The sequence below is a fragment of the Rhynchophorus ferrugineus genome, unplaced genomic scaffold (assembly GCF_030347505.1).
Source record: "Rhynchophorus ferrugineus isolate W39M unplaced genomic scaffold, kcgeb_rfMv2 rfM1, whole genome shotgun sequence".
Taxonomy (NCBI): Eukaryota; Metazoa; Arthropoda; class Insecta; order Coleoptera; family Curculionidae; genus Rhynchophorus; species Rhynchophorus ferrugineus.
In genome coordinates, this window is record NW_027472580.1 from 17,880,486 (window position 1) to 17,899,101 (window position 18,616).

Consider the following 18,616-nt stretch of genomic DNA (forward strand, 5'->3'; position numbering starts at 1 on the left):
CCAATGTCTTTCAATTTATTTTCCCTTTCTTCTTCATCCGAGATGTATTCCGAGGTATTTAGGAATTCTTGAGGGATCGGGCATCCATCAAGTGACCCTATTAAATTTTTGCCTTAACGCAAAATGAACACGGATATATTAAGAGCTATTTAAGTTGTATTTTCTGATCTCTAGTCCATCTGTAGATCTTGTTGACCGCTATTTGTTGTCAGCTTTAGGCAGAGATACATCATTTGTCAGATGTTGGGATATTAGCAGTATAGAGCTGATAGAAATGGTCCCAAGTCACTACCTTGTGGAAATACAGCCGAAATAGGTTGAAGTATTGAGAACGCCCTTTCATCCGATACTCTAAATTTTCTTTCGAAAGTATATAAGTTCAGCAATCGACAGCAATTCCACGGTAGCAATATGCTTCTTTTTTAAATTAATCTCCAAATGCCATACCCGATCAAAAGCTTGCGAGACGTCTAGGAATACTACCAGGCACTATTTCTTTTCTTCCAATGTCTTTCAACTTATTTTTCCTTTCTTCTTCATCCATTAACAACCGTTGTTACTCTGTACACTTGGTAGATTCTCGAGTAATGGTTTCGAGATCCAAACTAGATGGGTAGTATAGTTATTGTATAAAATATTGGATTTTCTGGCTCAAACATCACAGTTCACCGTCTAAGACTACCAAAGGCCAAATATAAGTATGTGGCCAAAATAATGGAAAAGTATTAACAATATTTTGAGTACGTGATTGAATGTAATAAAGGTCTCCTTCCTTTATTTCGAAAATATTCAATTCTTGATCTCAAAACGACTAATTGTACCAACATGAAAATGAAAACTAAGAACAAATCGTTATTCAATCTAAAATGTTTATGTATAGTTATTTATAAGTCGTTTTTTCCGCGCCAGCCACACCCAAATCGTCTCAATTGAGTCGTACGCGGAGAGAGGTTAAGTGAGCAATTAACACTCCGGGACGGTGCTTGCGGTGCACGTAATACCAGCCCCTCATCGAGGATAAACGCCGGCCTTATTACCGTGTTTATCATATAAATTGAGCCCCTTGATGTGGTAATATAATTATTCGTAGAGCACCTGTATATATTCCGAAGTGATTTTGTCGGCTCTGCGTTCGACGGAGTTTTACGCTGGATGGTAGACGAATGGATTATTAATGGGGGCAACTCTTAAATTAAAGGTGGCCGTGTAGCGGTTATTTTTCATCTTCGGACGCTCTCCGGCGACCGATGAAGAATGTTTATTGGGATAATCAATGATATAATCGCTTACCTGAAACTGAACCGCGTTTACGACGAAACGGTTAGATGGCGGGGTCACTATTTCCTCGTAAGCATGTTCCAGTACATATAATAAAAGGAAATCGGATGTTTTCTATAAAACACATGCAATATTTCAAAGTTAAATAACATTGTCGTAGATTTTTTTCATATTAATATGGGGTTTTATGATATTCTCACAGAACATAGAAACACAGATTTTTTAATGAATCTTCTAGAATGTCAATAATCTGCCTATTGCCAATAAGTATTATTACATGATTTCAGTTATATAATATAATATAACTATCCTGACATGCAGTAGATCACTTCAACAAGTGATCTACTGTACAACTTATAATCTAAACCTCATCATTCAGAGACATCATCATTCTAGATACTATTCTAACTTATTTTAAACTTTATTCTAACTTATTCTAGAAACTCTTCTAGCTTATTCGAGAGATCATTAAATCTCACTCTACGTGTCTATTAATCACTTAGTATGACAGTTTGCGTTTGAGCCTACTCACTTCATTGTCATTGCGTACATTTAACTGTTTGGCGAGTGCATTAGGATGCACTAATAGTCTTTCAGAGTAGCTCCAAATGGGCCTAAGTATTGACTTATACAGCAAAACTTTGTTGTCTAATGATAATTTAGATTTACGCCCTATCAGCCGGTACATTTGGTTTAGTTTAAGCCCAAGCTATTTTCGTTGTATAACTATATGTTTTTTCTATGTCAAACGTCGATCGAAATGCATTCCTGGATATTTAACGTTGTCTGATTGCCGAAGTTTATGATTATTAATCATTAATGACGAACATGTTGTTCTACAAAGGGTGGATGTCCCATGGGTATATTTTGTCTCATTTGCTTTGATATGCCACGTTTTCAACCACAATTCGACTGTTAAGATGAAGTTGGAGATTTCTTGTGGCTGATATTGGATCCTCGTGTGATGATATAACCGCTGTGTCGTCAGCATATGTCGCAACAGTAGTGTTTCTTGAGGTCGTTAGGTCAGCTGTATACAATAGATATTGTAGCATAGAATGTAAGTATAGCTTATCCAATAAAACGGCCAATGCACCCAATTAAAATTTATGACGTCAGCACGTGAAGATGTGGCAATGGTGCAAATGCCAAAATTGACATTTGCTTTATTGTGATTCTGAAATAATTCTAATGTAGGTAAATTAAATAATGTAGGTAAATTAAATAATGTAGGTAATAATATTATCAATTGTAACTTATTTAGTTAACTATACAGCCACAATAATGTGTAGATTAGGGTTGTTTTATTTTAATTATATTGAACAGTTTTCCACACTACCTATGAGGTAGTTCTATGCGCGTTTGAAGTCTATAGGGGCTTGTCCTGTATGGGCCTAATCCACCTAATTAACAATTCTATATTCAGGTAATGTATTTTACTTTCATTCGAGAGCATAGTTACCTGTTTACGTTTAGTTCTTATTTCCTTCGTTCTTGTTGCCTTGTCAAGTTATTTTGGCATTATTGTATTTCTCCTTAGTTTCTCCTGCTACTATCTGTATATATTCTTCTTTTTAAATTTAGATTTAATCACTACATTCCCCCTTATGCACTTGCCATATCTGAAAAACAGTTAGTATTTATTCTCTCACATATTCTAACAAAATGCTCATGTAGATTCTGAAAAATTATATACTCAATTTTCGATATTTCCACTCTCATGGCCCTGTCTAGGTGTTTGTCAATATTCGATCATAATCCACATCCCAAAAAATTCATTCAGTCACTGTCACTTTGTGAGTCACTATCATAGAGAAATAGAGAATTAACTTCATAGGAAATTTTGGTGAAATGTTACGCGACGTCCAACATGTAGATTTCCCTACGTTTTGTATATTACTTGTTTTATTAGCTATGCTAAGAGCCGCGACGGAATCTGATTGGTTCATTTCGTTCTATGGTTTGTTTACTTTGCACGCCATTTTCAATGTGCCCTATATTGAGAACAGTGTGGTTAGCTTTTTATAATGTTTATACATGAAATTATTATTTTATTTTATTACTATATACTAGTCGGTAGTTGAAATGCATTTCCGTTCTAGGAACTGTTGTGTGCCCGGATGCACAGATAGTGAGGAAACGCATCATCGTTTTCCGTTAAAAAAGCGATCTTTAAGAAATAAATAGAAAATATTAAAAATCCTAAATAGATTTATGATCGTTACCATGTGAGACATTTTTGTGATACATTTAAACTTTCCTTTAAGTACTTATGAACAATTTAGTGATGCTGAAAATAATACCATACCATGAGCCCAGAATGTGTACAAATGGAAGTGGATCAAAATTAAAATTATATAGAAAGTAAATTGAAGGAGTCAGTCACACTTCTGTTTATAATTGTTACCATTAATTTCTAAACTGTCTTATTATATTTATAGTGCATAATTCGATCGTTCCAGGCCCACAACCAGGGTGTTCGAAGCAAGTATCAACAAAATTTGAACTCTAGAAGGTAATGGTAAAGTTTGTATTCTTTCAGTCAGTATCCTCCTTTCTGTTCATTCTTACTGTTAATTACTTGACTCTATAACTTCACTCCAGATGTTCCTATAAGAGCAAGCAAGCAAGCAAGTTTTATGTTGTACCGTAGTGTACATCTCAGGTTATTTAGTAAAACTTTTTAAAAAGGAAATCAAGTGTGATTTTTGTTTACATACAATTATGAATAAATCAGTAGACCCACAAATTGAGACTGATTTTATAGATATAGATTTTAAATTAATACTTATAAAATATTTTTTTAATAATGCATATCTTGCATACATGGAATGGATGGGATAATACGAACATCAGACATATACACAGTATTTATTTATTAATAAGAGTCATTATTTGTTTTTAAAGTAGCTGCAATCCTTTGCGGAATAGATTCGTAGAGTGCGAATTGTTTCTAATGGAATGTCCCATTCTTGTACCAAGACATCCGCCAATTGACTGTAGGACGTTGGAGATGAAAATCTACTCATCACTCTCTGCTCCAAAACTCCTCATAACTGTTCAGTTATATTGAGGTATGCCAGTAAAGATGTTAGATGATATTTTGATGCTCTTCTGATAACTAAGACTGAACTTTTGTGGCAGTATTTATGGGCGCTTTATCATCCTGGAATATAGTACGTTTTACAGCAATATGCTGCTTTAAGTAAAAACTTCGTCATTGAGGATGTCGAGTTATTCATTCATAGTAATCCAGCCAGTGCTGTGGATGATAGTACCAGCTGGAACTTCCCGCATCATCTGTATTTTCATATTAGTTCTTGTTCGATTAGTTCTCTATCAATTAATAAATAATTATATAATCTCAGCAAACTTATTGAAGTAATATGGTATTTTATACCTTTTGATGAAAAAAAAAAAAATAAAAAAAAATAAATAAGAATGTTCTTAGTGTAGACTAAGTGTCTAAGTGTCTAGTGTAGGAATGTTCGTCTTGTCGCTCGGAATGTATGGCTGTCGACGCGGTCGTTTATTGGAACACTCACTGCTATTTTTATGGAAGGAATAAGCACGGGAATAGAAAACACGACCGCCGAACACTAAAACACCGGCTGAATAATAAAATCGTATATTTCGATGTTAATTACTACACGTGGTTGACGGGCGGATGGACAGGATATTAGGTTAGGTTAAGAAAATCCGGTAGCGCTATGGAAGTGGTACTGTTGCAAGGGGTAGAGAAAAAGAGAGAGAGACGTCTTTTTTTTGGGGGGGGGGGGGGCATATTTACCAGCTGAAAAGGTTTCCTTGCTGATGTTAACTCAATTTATAAGAGAGGATTGCCCGCGAAGGCGCTTTATTTTGGGCTATGAGAACCTTTGGCGGAATGAAAAACCGCTTTTGGGGGGATAGTCTTCGGGGTAACCTGATTGGGAACGCCTCTAACAGGGATCTGATGTGGGAATTGTTGGAGAGAGCTGAGGTTGCATGGAGTTTCCCGATGAATTTGGGTATTTCTGACAACCATAGAGAGTTCAGAGTTTGCCTGAGAAGTTTATTTTGCATTACCTAAAGCTTTTCCACTAGTTCCGGTCTGATAAACCGATACCAAGTGTTAGATCCATATATCATGACGGGTCTGATAAGAAGCTTGTAAAGCAAAACCATAATCATCGGAGACAATTTATTTTTTCTACAGAGAAGAGGGTTAAGCACTCTGGCGACACCGTAGCCTTTGGAGATTTCTTTATTTATCGGTGATGACCGATGGTGAATCTACGGTCAAAGATGAGGCCGAGATATATGGCTTTGTGTTGCCACGGGATTGAGACTTTTTCCACTCTCAGCTGGTAGGCGGGGATGCCTCTCTGATTGTGAAAGATGGCCTGGGTTTTTTGGAGGTTGATTTGCAACTTTTAGAAATTTACCCATTGGACTGTGGCATTTAATTGAATTTGAAGTTTTCTCTGAGTGGCATCTATAGAACGGGAACTGGCGAAGAAAGCTGTGTCATCCGCGTATTGGGCGGTTTGGACAAAAAGGAACGCAGTAAAATTATCAGGTCTTCGGGTAAACCTGCTTTGATGGCCTTGCATATTAGGAAGTCGTGCCAAACTTTGTCAAACGCTTTAGTGGTGTAAAAAGACCGCGCAGAGCTTATGCTTTTTCTTCTTGGCGAAGTGAATTTTTTCGGCCAATCTAGTGGTCTGATGTGCACATGAATGTTTGGCTCTGGACCCGTGTTGTTCATCTGGTATGATATGGTTCTGCTCAGTGAACCACCGGTTGAGTGCTAAAAGGAACTGAACCGTGCTCGACGCAGATAGGGTAAATAGGTAGCGCGAAGGTCTGAAATGTTCACGCACCGACGGTTGCTCCACATCGTGTACTTGAGAGAGACGTCATCGTTGTGGTCTTTTATAGCCGGGAACCGCATGGTACCAATCCACCGGCGTTGCCAACCATTGAATGTAATGTAGATGTAATAGTGGCGGCCTAAAGGATTGTAGTGGTCGCTACATTAGTAAGATTAATTATCAGTCATATAATTACAAAAAGAGTATCAAAATTAATTTAATCAAGGTTGCACTAATATGATTTTCCTGTTTTTGTCTTAAACAATACAGGCTCATTCTATATAACATAAAAATGTCTGTATATTTATTTCTGTTAAAATTGTTATGGAAGACAAATCGTTCGATACAGAAAAAAGGTCGAGCAATTCACACAAAACCGTTCCTGTTAAAAGTCGTTTCGTAACCTTTCGACGAACGCCCGTTTACCGTATTTTCTTGGGCATCGGGTCACAGTTCGGCGCGATGAAGCCATCAAGTAGAAATGTACCGAAAATTACCCAGACCGATGGAAACTATAATTTTAGAGTTGCGGCCGTAAAGATCCCGCATTATCGGACGGGAGGAACCGTCCGTCTAGGCAACGAACCGCGGCAATTTCATCATCCTCTAACGTTTTCCGTCTTTTACGCGTTTATTATGATTAAACGATGATATATGGGCGTGTTAATTGTACGGTAACGGGCAAATAACCGATCGTATTTACATAAAGTGTGGCTCGATCGGCACGGTTGTGGTTTAATAATGGAACGTTGGCACCACAGTTCAGATGAATCGGATGGTTTCCTTATAAAGGAGGCGGGCGATGAGGCCGATATTTATGTTCGATGATCGATTCCCGAATGCTATTATTATTCGCGATTTCGATGGGGATTATTTGTTTTTAATGCCGATTTCTATATCTCATGCGTGTTTTGATGCCAAACAGCATCTAATTAAAGGCAGTTCGAATAGATTAGTGATTTTTTCTATATCCGAATGTAAATAGAGCGATTTGTTTTTTTGTATAATAATATATGGTTAATGACTTAAACACTATCTATATTTTGATCAAATTTAATTCATAAATCGTAAAAAAAATTTGGTAGAAAAAATTAATATCTTCTTCAATGTTTGTATTTGGATTATTTTCGATATTTTTTCTTTTAGCTATAATGGTTTTTTTTTACCATTTTACTTTTACCATTTTTTTTGATATTGAATCGCATATAATGTATTTTATTGGTGAACTTTCGAGAAAAAGTATTGATCAAAGTTTATTAAAATTAATTTCCCCTTGTTATTGTACTGTAGCGACCGCTACAACCTATTACCCCACCACTATTAATAGGTCAATTGAAAAGTACCCGGCCTACCAGAGTAAAACAAATTTTTTTGGAGTGAAATGATAGACCCATGTTTCATCGATTGTCACATGTCGACGCAAAAACTCGAGTTTATTACGCTTAATAATCTTCAAACACTGCTCCGAATCATCAACTCGTCGTTGTTTTTGGTCAAAAGTGAGCTCGCTATTTTTTCCCTTCAAAAGCAATATTTTATCAACACGCGAAATTCATTTTTATCCATTTTTTTCACAATAACAAAAGTTGCTTCACTCAAAATACTATAATTCACAAAGTAATGATTCGACAAGTTAGATTAAGTTAAATTTATACACGCACCTTTTGAGGGTTAGGGCTAACGAAAAAAACATATAGCCAATCAATATGCCAATCCGAATACTTTTCAATTGATCTGTTACATTTACATTAAGGTCAAATGTTGGCAATGCTGGTAGATTGGTACCACACGGTTCCTGGCTATAAGAGACCATTACGACGATGTATCTCTCTCTTTTTCTCTATCCCTTGTAACAGTACCACTTCCATAGCGCTTCCGTACTTCCTCAACTTAACCTATTATACTGTCCATCCTCCCATCGAATACATGTAGTATTTAACACATGAAATAAACAAATTTGTATTCAGCCAGTATTTTTCGTTGCCGTGCGAATTCTTTCCACAAAAATTGTAGTGAGTGTTCCGATAAATGACCGCGTCGACATCCACACATTGCGACTGACAAAACGAACATTACGACAGTGCTTTATTATAAGAACAAATTATAGGAGTGGTTTGAGGAGTGGGATGTTTTGATTGTTATTGATGAAATAGGGCTTGAATGAGGAACATTTTTAGAATGGTCTGGTGTTAATTGCATTTTCTAGCATGGTCAGCATATTGAACATAAAATGTAAAGTTTATATAAGGTTAAAGAGATAGTTTATATGATATACTACATTGGGAACTTGGTCCGTTGAGGAAAAATATTTAAAGAATTATTCCATATATCATTACAAAACCGTACCAATTATATATTAAAATGGTTTAGTGGTTCTAAGTAGATTCTTCACTGCAACTGAAGCTCTTCCAAAACATGCACTTTATACAGGATGTATACCGGAAATGAAATCTGGTACCAACAAGAGATACAAGGTAGGTTGATAATGCTCAAGCACTCATTTCTCTCACAATAAGTAACATCTTCTTTAGACACGGTCATCTTTAGGTATCGTTTCAAATGTAGAATAAATCTTTGCCCAAAATCTGATTTTGAATAGCCAATTCATATAATTTGTTCTTAAGTGAATTAGTTCTTGATGAAGTTACTTATGGTCAATCACAAACATTTACAATCTAACATGCCGATAAATATGTCATGGCGGGATATGAATTTCCGACTATTTCAGCTGTAGGAAGTTACCCAGTGAGCAATTAAATTAAGCAATTAAGTTTTGATTTTGATTGATTTAGTTTTTTTTCATATCTTTCCTTTTTTCTTTCTCTTTCTCTTTTTCTTTCCTTTTTTTCGTCAATATTCTTCCTTTATTTTTTCTTGTCTTTACTATTAGCCTTCTTTTTGTTCTTTATTCTATTTTCTAAATTGGTTTTGTTGTACTCGGTATATACTTTTTAGAACTTTTAAAATTAGAATAGAATTACAAAACAGCATAGTTTTTCTATTTCATTTTGTTTTCCACTCGTTGTATAAGCTTTTATTTCCTCTTATATTCTTTCCGCATTTACTCGTTTTCTATCTCTTCATACTCCGTTTTTCCAATTTCTAACGTTTTCAAATAATTTTTGTTTTCTTTTCTATGATATTTGGTATTACTGATACCACACTTTTTCAAAGGCTTGTCGTCGAGGGTTACATCTAAGAATATAGGTGAACATACCTTTTGAGCTTCATAGGCTTCTTCAATTACGTATGTTCTATGCACCTTGTCAATTGCTAAATGTTTGTTAAAAAACCTTTATTTGTTCTATTTATTTGTTCTATTTTGTTGCAATTTTTCCATAGATTTCGTTTTCCAATTACTAATTATTTGATTGTCTTAGTTTAAATATTACAGAAATATATCCATATAATATAATATTTAATGTATTATACATATAAAGAAATAGAGATTGACCTTCATAGGAAAATTTGGCGAAATGTTTCGTGACGTCCAACATGTAGATGTCGCCACATTTAACATATGACTTGTTTTATTCGCTATGCTAAAATCCGCGACGGGATCTGATTCATGTCGTTCTACGGCATAAAATTCGACGGTTTGTTTATATTGTACGCCATTTTCAATGTGTCCTATATAGAAAACAGTGTGGTTAGATTTTGATAACGTATATATTATTAAATAATTATTATATAAAATAATTATTATTTTATTAGTATATACAAGTCGGTAGATGAAATGCATTCTCGTTCCAGGAAATGTTGTGTACTCGGATGCACAGATAGTGAGGAAATGCATAATCGTTTTCCGTTAGAAAAGTACCAGGCGATTTTTAAGAAATGAGTAGAAAACATTAAAAATCCTAAACTGATTGGGTTAAACATGAAACAGATTTATGATCCTTACAGGGTGTGTCATAGACATTTTTGTGATACATTTAAACTTTCCTTTAAGTACTTATGAACAATTTAATGGTGGTGAAAATGATACTACGAGTCCAGAATATGTACAAATGGAAGTGGATCAAAATCAAAATGATATAGAACGTAAATTGAAGGAGTCAGTCACATTTCTGTTCATAACTGTTACCATTAATTTCTGAACTGTCTTACTTTATTTGTAGTGCCTATTTCCATCGTTCCAGGCTCACAACCAGGGTGTTCGAAGCAAGTATCATCGACATTTGAAGAAACTCCAGAAGGTAATGGCAAAGTTTAAATTCTTTCAGCCAGTATCCCCCTTTCTGCCCATTCTTACTGTTAATTACTTGACTCTATAACTTCAGTCCAGATATTACTATAAGAGCAAACAAAGTTTTACATTGTACCGTAGTGTACATCTCAGGTTATTTAGTAAAGCCTTTGAAAAAAGAAATTAAGTGTTACATACAATTATGAATAAATCAGTAAACCCACAAATTGAGACTGCGATTTTGCCACGTCGATAATATAACAAAAATTTTGTCCAATGTTTAAAAAAAAAGTAAATTTAAAACCCTTCAATTCTACATTCCATAATGATTTTTTGAATAAAACGTACTAGCAAGTTGTTCAATATACTTTTGAGTAAAACAGGTGAACAGACTATTAAGAGGGAAAGACTCAAAGTTTGCTTTCATTATAAGAAAACAAAAGGACAGAACTCTGATTGATCCTATTAAATTTATGGCAATAAACAAATATGAAAAAGAAAAAAGACGGCATAGATAATTCTGATTTGCAATGCAGCAAAGTTTTTTGCTTACGGTTTTATATATGTAGATAATATTTATATTTTATAGATATATTTATTTTTATATTATATTTATATTTTGTACATAAATTTACATTATATATTTATATTTATTGTTATAGATTATATTTATATTTATTTATTTTTAAATATTATATTTATATTTATATTTTCGAATTTTCTGGAATAAATTTATTTGAGAAAAAATTGTTTTTTATTTAAATTTCATTGGTCAATTAGACATGACGTCAAGGCTGTCATTACTAATGAGCTAATCAAATGTCTTCACGATAAAATATTTTTCTTACAGGTGTCTATAATGGAGATTTAAATTGACCAATCAAATTACTTGAGTAACCCATTATGGCACCCTCTGGATGTTGGGCAAAGCAATACTTTGCGCCTATTGAGTTGCATCTCTATTACTCTATGATTATACATGTAACTTCGGTTGCCATGAAAATGTCATATACAAAATGTCAGAAAAATTCATGTAACTATATCACAGCCACCTGCCTGCACTAATTGTTACCGTAAAACGTTTATATGTATATTATTATATATATTAATATATATATATATATATATATATATATATATATATATATATATATATATATATATATATATATATATATATTTATATATTTATAAAACTTTCGACATTTTCAGTTCTATGGTTACAGTGTATTGTTTTCCTTCCTTTTCGTCTTTGAAATGTCAATCTGCTTATCCAAGTCACCGCTCAATCCTACTTCAGTACCAACAACTCTCGAACGAAAAACCTAAATCCACCCGTCCCCATCGTCCCCGAATTAAACGGGATCAAACCCGGGAGTCCCGTCGCCGAAAATATCCCCCTTTCCCCAGCCCTCCGAAGCCGCCCGCCTCTCCCACCGCTTTCCCGGGCGTAACAATTCCGCCACGGTTGCGGAGGAAACTAATTTAAATTAAATCCCGTTGAATTACTCCGAGTTCGGGTCACGGATCGACGCGAGCGGCAAATTGGGAGATTTTTTATTAACGCTGCTCCGTCTTCGATCCCCCGCCGCCAAATTTCCCCTCTATCTTTTTTTTCGCGATAATTTTAATTGGACCTTAACGAAGTTTAAGGGTCGCGAGGGGGGGGGGGTGCGGTCTGAAGAATTGGCAGAAACGATCAAAGTGAGCGAGGTGGGGATACCTGATGAAAGCGAGAAGAGGTGGGGTTCAAATTGTTTTTGTCAAATGGTGCTGAGGAGTTTGAAGTTTGAATTTATAAACTTAATTTTATATTGAGGCAGCTAGAAAATAAAATTACCGATTCCCTAAATTCTCCATTTCAAATGGATCTATTCCATCTAAAAAACTACTCCAAAGGAAGTTAAACTAGTTAGATGTAGTAGAACTTTGGTAGATTATTATAGAAATATAGGAGATAGAAACTGTAGTAGTCTTTAAAATAGCAACCGCGCATAGTGGTTTCGGCTAATAGGATAGCTCTGATCATTTATTTTTTCAGGAGACTAGTGTCCGCACCAAGAGTATATCGTTCTTAAGTTATGTCGAATTTTATTTAGAAAATATTATCCCAAATGTTGAACAAGTCCAGCGATAACTATAACAATCTGGCAACCCCGAGGCGTTGACCTCGGATGTCATTGAAGGGTACCTTGTATCATTCAGTCACTGACCATCTTTCGGTACAGACGTGACACTATCGACTGCCCCATCATCTCCCTGGTAACTCATCACGTAACCATCACTGTTTAATTTCGTCTTCCCTCATTCATCAGGTCAATATACCCTTAAAAAGTTATTCTGTTGTACGTTTTTAATAAAACGAACTAAAACCCATAGATATTACATTCTACAAGAACAATCAAAAAAGGGCGTACAAATAAAAGGTCTTATATTTAATGAACCGTAGCCTTTAGAAAGTGTGTGAAATCATGGTTTTAAAAAACGACGGTAACCAGAACTTATCTACAAATCTATAAGTATATTAAAGGAACAGTACATCAAGAGGTTTAATACAATCATTGAAAATATAAATATTGTTTCAGAATATCAATTTGTGTTTCGTAATAAATTTGGAAATAAATTAATATATACTATTTGATAAAATATGGTACACAGGGCAGGTAAATCTAAAAAAGCTTCCCACTTATTCGGACTTTCAGTTACTAAAATGACATTCTACATAAAACACTTTCTGCATAAGAGAGAAGAGTTTAAAGAATAGTTTTTTTTATTGTAATTTGTTTTGTGTATTGCGACTGGCGATGAAATATAGGTCTACTATGACCATCTCAAGAATAAAAAGTTATAAGTTAGTCCACGGGAGCTATCCAAATCGAAATCGAAGTAAAATATTCATCCCAGAAGATCGTGGTGTCTATATGATAGGATATGGTAAGATGTGGTATATCACGAGCTGCTAAAATAGAATGAAACTGTTACTGCAGATGTCTTATTGCTTCAGTTGAACAAATGACGTATTCTTGCAGAAAAGGACAGCAATAGTTAATGCTAGACTCAGTCATCCCCTTGCATGACAACGCGGGGACTTACGTTACAAGAGTTCCACGTGTGAGGGAAACACACTTGTTCAGTAAAATAGATATATAGATAGAGTAGATCGGTTAGTATATATAGGAAATATTGCATCGAAGGAAACAAGAACTAAGCGTAAAATATAAATATGCTCTCTAATGGAAGTAAAATAATTATTCAGATATACAATTGTTAATAAGGTGGATTAGGCCTTCGGGTGATACCACTACATAAAAAAGCGCCAAGAAATCTACCTAAATTAGCGTGGAAAAAAAGATATATATATAATACAACAACTCTAATCTATAAATTATTGTGGCTGTATAATTAATTGCAGTTTTAAGTTCTTAATATATGCATTAGATATAATACATTATAATACATAATATTTTTATTATTTAGATAAGAATTTTGTTGTATGTCAGAGCCAAAATGTACTAAAACTCAGAGTTGCTGCGGCAACATTGCGACGTCTTGGCAGGTCACGTGTGTCACTACTGTTTTGAATATACTATATTTATATCTATATCTATTCATTAGTCTCGCTAAAACTGGAGAGGAAGACTAAAACTCCGATTCGGCTAACTTTGCTTTGGAAATATTTTTGAAGTACAGAAAAGGGTGAAAAAATATGGAATAATCCTGAAAAAAAAATAGTGAGAACAATAAGTTTGTTCTATATAAGTTTTACACATACAAAGTTTCATTATGACAAAGAATCGATATAGTTGTTGGTTGTTTAATATTTATGGTTGTATTTATAAAGATATTAAACCTTGATTTAAATTACCGGTCATCATCGTTCATCAAACCTTGATTGGAATATATAATGTACCAAACGTTGAAGATAATTTATTACCTCTGATCGTTAAATACTTTACCACGATCTATATTTCATACAAATAAAGAATTCGAATAAGTACATCGATACATCGATTTGATTACGAGAGATTGATGTCAAAAATAATGACATATATGTCAAATATGACATAACTATGTACCGAAATAACTTTTTGTGTTGTAAATTTTTATTTAGTACCAAATTTAGTATACGAGAAGTTTCTTTAGTTATATTATTAACAATATCAAAGAGAAGAGTTAGGTCGTCCAAGTGTATTAAAGATGCTAATAACACAGATGAACGTATCGTATTGATATGTCATAAATGCGTTTGAGAGTTTCTGGAAATGAAGTGGATATGTTTAAAGCGCAGCAAGTTTGTGCAAATCAAACATAACAAAAGCAAATACGACACAATTAAATTGAATGGTTTTACGCTCATATCATCCAGGGATGAGAACCATATCACATCGATACGGAAATGGATTTTGGCACCAACAAATCAGTTATAATTGGGGAAATGAAAATCAATATTGTAAGACATAATTATTATTGTAATATTAATCAGTATTGTAATAGCTAGGAAATTACTGGTTTATCTGGCGGCGATGAAAAATTGCCTACAGCGTAAAAACAGTCGGCCTCATCACCAGATCCATTAACTTTATTAGTTTCTGTTATGGGAAATGATTCTAACCATTTCTTGGTCAACATTTAAATTAAAACAGTTTCTAAATGTCGTCGTCTGGCGCAACACACATTGAAAAGCACAATTTTATTGCCACTTTCGAGATATTATACTACGAAACTTTTTGGACATTAAAATTTCGATGAAATATAAGTGAAACAAATGTTAAATAATTTCAGATACAAAGACAAATTTATCACCGCTCCTTGTCGACTACACCAGTTTTTTGGACCTTCATTACCCCCTTCATAAACATATTATTATGTCAATTTTATAAAAAAGAACATTTTCAATACTTCATTCGGTCCAAGTTGTTTGAACTCTCCACTCTTACCCTGGCCGCAAGCACATATATACCGATGGCTCCAAATCTCGCAGCGAACTTGGCACTGCATTTGTGGTGGACAACCGGGCATTCCGTTTCAAGCTCCCTGACAGGTTTCCGTAATGACCGCTGAACTTTTCGCGATATGCAAAGCCCTATCTTACGTCTCGATACAATCCTTCAAAGAATGGCTATTGCTGACCGATTCCCGATATGCTCTCGATTGTTTCCTGAAAAAGAAGTCACTGACTCACTGTCAATTATCCATACCCTTTATCTGAATTGGATCAGGATAAGTGTATTGTGGATCCCTTCTCACATTGGCATACGGAGAAATGAGCACGCGGATAGTGCGGCTAAATCAACAATGTCATCTCCCCTTCCCATAACGGATGTTTGTGTCTATACCGACCATAATACCACTCGTTTCTTGTTTCACAAATAGCGAGGTACAACGTCATTGGACTCAGGAAGCCAATCAAAACAGGTTATTTGAGGCTAAATCTGCTTTTTTCTACTCTCTTCGCGTTCCTTCCCTTCGTCACTATGCCGTAGGGCTACTGTCGTTTCTCGCACGGTCATTTGATGATTTCTAGCCCGCTTGCTCATTGTGAGTTTTGTCAGTGTGCTCCTATTTCAGTCTACCACATATTAAACGACTTTGAATAAAAAGTAAAAAGTTTTTGAATCGATATGTGACAACGGATAAAACATGGCTCCATCATTTCACTCCGAAGTTCAATCGACAGTCATCCAATCGACTGGCAAAGTTATGGCGTCTGTATTTTGGGATGCGCATGGAATAATTTTCATTGACTACCTTGAAAAAGGAAGTCCCATCAACAGCGACTATTACATAGCGTTATTGGTTCGTTTGAAGGATGAAATCGCTGAAAAACGGCCGCATTTGAAGAAAAAGAAAGTGCTGCTTCATCAAGACAATGCACCGTGTCACTAGTCAGTGAAACGATAGTAAAAATCCACGAATTGGACTTCGAATTGCTTCCTCATCCACCGTATTCTCCAGATCTGACCTCCAGCGACTACTTCCTGTTCTCAGATCTCAAAAGAATGCTTGCTGGAAAGAAATTTGCGTCGAATGAAGAGGTGATCGCCGAAATTGAGGCCTATTTTGAAGCAAAGGACAAATCGTACTGAAAAAAGTTCTCGAAAAGTTGGAGGATCGCTATAATCAGTTATCACCTTTGAAGGGAATTATGTTGAATAAAAAAAAGTAATTTTGCCAAAAAATGTGTTTTACTATGGTAGGCCGGTGACTTTTCAATTGACCTGTTAGTAATGAATTAAAAAACAAAAGATATTGTTTAGCAAATACCGCTAATTTTATTAGAAAAAAGAATCGGTAATAACGACACATCGAAAGGAAAATTCGCCACGACGGCAAGTGTCTACATCCAGTTTGCCGCTCCGTTCATGCCCGACACGAACAGCACGTGACAATTTGAATGAATTTCGCGTAAATTGCTATGAAAACCACTTACCGTAAGAGCCTCTTTGGCGTTAAAGCTACCGAGAGAACTAACTTCAGGAAGGTAATTTAAATAATAAAATAATATGCATAATGCGAACGGTGCCTCGATTCCCGACATTTGCAAGTTAAAACTTAGCAAAATAGAAGTTGTTCGCGGCGAATTTGCGAATAGTTTTAAGAGGTCGCACTAATTTAGATACGGCAGTGCGGTGGGGTCGGCAGCTCGAAGGGGCTGATGTGGGTGGAGCCCTCTCTCTCTCTCCCGCCGACCGTTACGTTCAGGCGAACAAAAAGAAAAGGTGTGAAACGACGCCTGTTCTTTTTCATTCTGTTCGTTTTATTTTGTTTTATATATCGTGGAATGTAAGGTGGTAAGATACTGTACCTTTTAAATGTTTTTTTTTTCGTTTCTTCTTCGCTGTTCTACTTATTCGTGTTTATTTTTGGGGGACTTTAAAATACTATTTACTTAATTTACTTTTTAACACTATTATAGTATAGGGTTTCATGTCTTACAATGTTTTCACTCTATTTTTATTTTAGATTTTTAAAGACCATAAGAGCATATTAGTAAACTCAATGTTAAACATTAAGTTTTTCTTAAGAGGCCACATGCATTAGTGATGAGAATATTTTAAAACAGTTTTTAATTAATAATTAATTTTAATAATTGTTTATACTTGTAAGCACGAGGACAATCAAATAAAAAAATTAATGTTGCAATATTCTTTTCCAACTGAAATTACTTATTTTCATAGTTTTGTAAGTTAATTCTAAATTATAATAAAAAGTGCCGCCCGAGCAGGGACTTGAACCCTGGACCCTTGGATTAAAAGTCCAATGCTCTACCGACTGAGCTACCCGGGCTGATGTTAAGAATTTTTTCTAACGGAGGCTGCTCAATTTCTTAGATTTGTAAGTAAATTGTAAATTATAATAAAAAGTTTCGCCCGAGCAGGGACTTGAACCCTGGACCCTTGGATTAAAAGTCCAATGCTCTACCGACTGAGCTACCCGGGCTGATGTTAAGAATTTTTTCTAACGGAGGCTGCTCAATTTCTTAGATTTGTAAGTAAATCGTAAATTATAATAAAAAGTCTCGCCCGAGCAGGGACTTGAACCCTGGACCCTTGGATTAAAAGTCCAATGCTCTACCGACTGAGCTACCCGGGCTGATGTTAAGAATTTTTTCTAACGGAGGCTGCTCAATTTCTTAGATTTGTAAGTAAATTGTAAATTATAATAAAAAGTTTCGCCCGAGCAGGGACTTGAACCCTGGACCCTTGGATTAAAAGTCCAATGCTCTACCGACTGAGCTACCCGGGCTGATGTTAAGAATTTTTTCTAACGGAGGCTGCTCAATTTCTTAGATTTGTAAGTAAATTGTAAATTATAATAAAAAGTTTCGCCCGAGCAGGGACTTGAACCCTGGACCCTTGGATTAAAAGTCCAATGCTCTACCGACTGAGCTACCCGGGCTGATGTTAAGAATTTTTTCTAACGGAGGCTGCTCAATTTCTTAGATTTGTAAGTAAATCGTAAATTATAATAAAAAGTCTCGCCCGAGCAGGGACTTGAACCCTGGACCCTTGGATTAAAAGTCCAATGCTCTACCGACTGAGCTACCCGGGCTGATGTTAAAGACTTTTTCTAACGGAGGCTGCTCAATTTCTTAGATTTGTAAGTAAATTGTAAATTATAATAAAAAGTTTCGCCCGAGCAGGGACTTGAACCCTGAACCCTTGAATTATAGTGTCTGTATATTATGTAATACGTATATAATTGTTGGGATTAATTTAACTAATTTCTAATGGTGTTGGTGCGATTCGCCATATCATAATATTTCTCAATATCATTGTTAGTTATCTAATAT

At 35.1% G+C, this 18,616-nt stretch overlaps 6 non-coding genes across 6 annotated transcripts; all 6 read right to left on the reverse strand.

Annotated features, from left to right (window-relative positions):
- Positions 1 to 17,537: 17,537 nt before the first annotated feature.
- TRNAK-UUU (transfer RNA lysine (anticodon UUU)) lies at positions 17,538 to 17,610 on the reverse strand. Its single transcript has one exon. It is a non-coding gene; the product is annotated as a tRNA-Lys (tRNA).
- Positions 17,611 to 17,690: 80 nt separating this feature from the next.
- Positions 17,691 to 17,763, reverse strand: TRNAK-UUU (transfer RNA lysine (anticodon UUU)). Its single transcript has one exon. It is a non-coding gene; the product is annotated as a tRNA-Lys (tRNA).
- Positions 17,764 to 17,843: 80 nt separating this feature from the next.
- TRNAK-UUU (transfer RNA lysine (anticodon UUU)) lies at positions 17,844 to 17,916 on the reverse strand. The gene has a single exon. It is a non-coding gene; the product is annotated as a tRNA-Lys (tRNA).
- Positions 17,917 to 17,996: 80 nt separating this feature from the next.
- On the reverse strand, positions 17,997 to 18,069 carry TRNAK-UUU (transfer RNA lysine (anticodon UUU)). The gene has a single exon. It is a non-coding gene; the product is annotated as a tRNA-Lys (tRNA).
- An 80-nt stretch (positions 18,070 to 18,149) lies between these two features.
- On the reverse strand, positions 18,150 to 18,222 carry TRNAK-UUU (transfer RNA lysine (anticodon UUU)). The gene has a single exon. It is a non-coding gene; the product is annotated as a tRNA-Lys (tRNA).
- Positions 18,223 to 18,302: 80 nt separating this feature from the next.
- TRNAK-UUU (transfer RNA lysine (anticodon UUU)) lies at positions 18,303 to 18,375 on the reverse strand. Its single transcript has one exon. It is a non-coding gene; the product is annotated as a tRNA-Lys (tRNA).
- Positions 18,376 to 18,616: the final 241 nt, after the last annotated feature.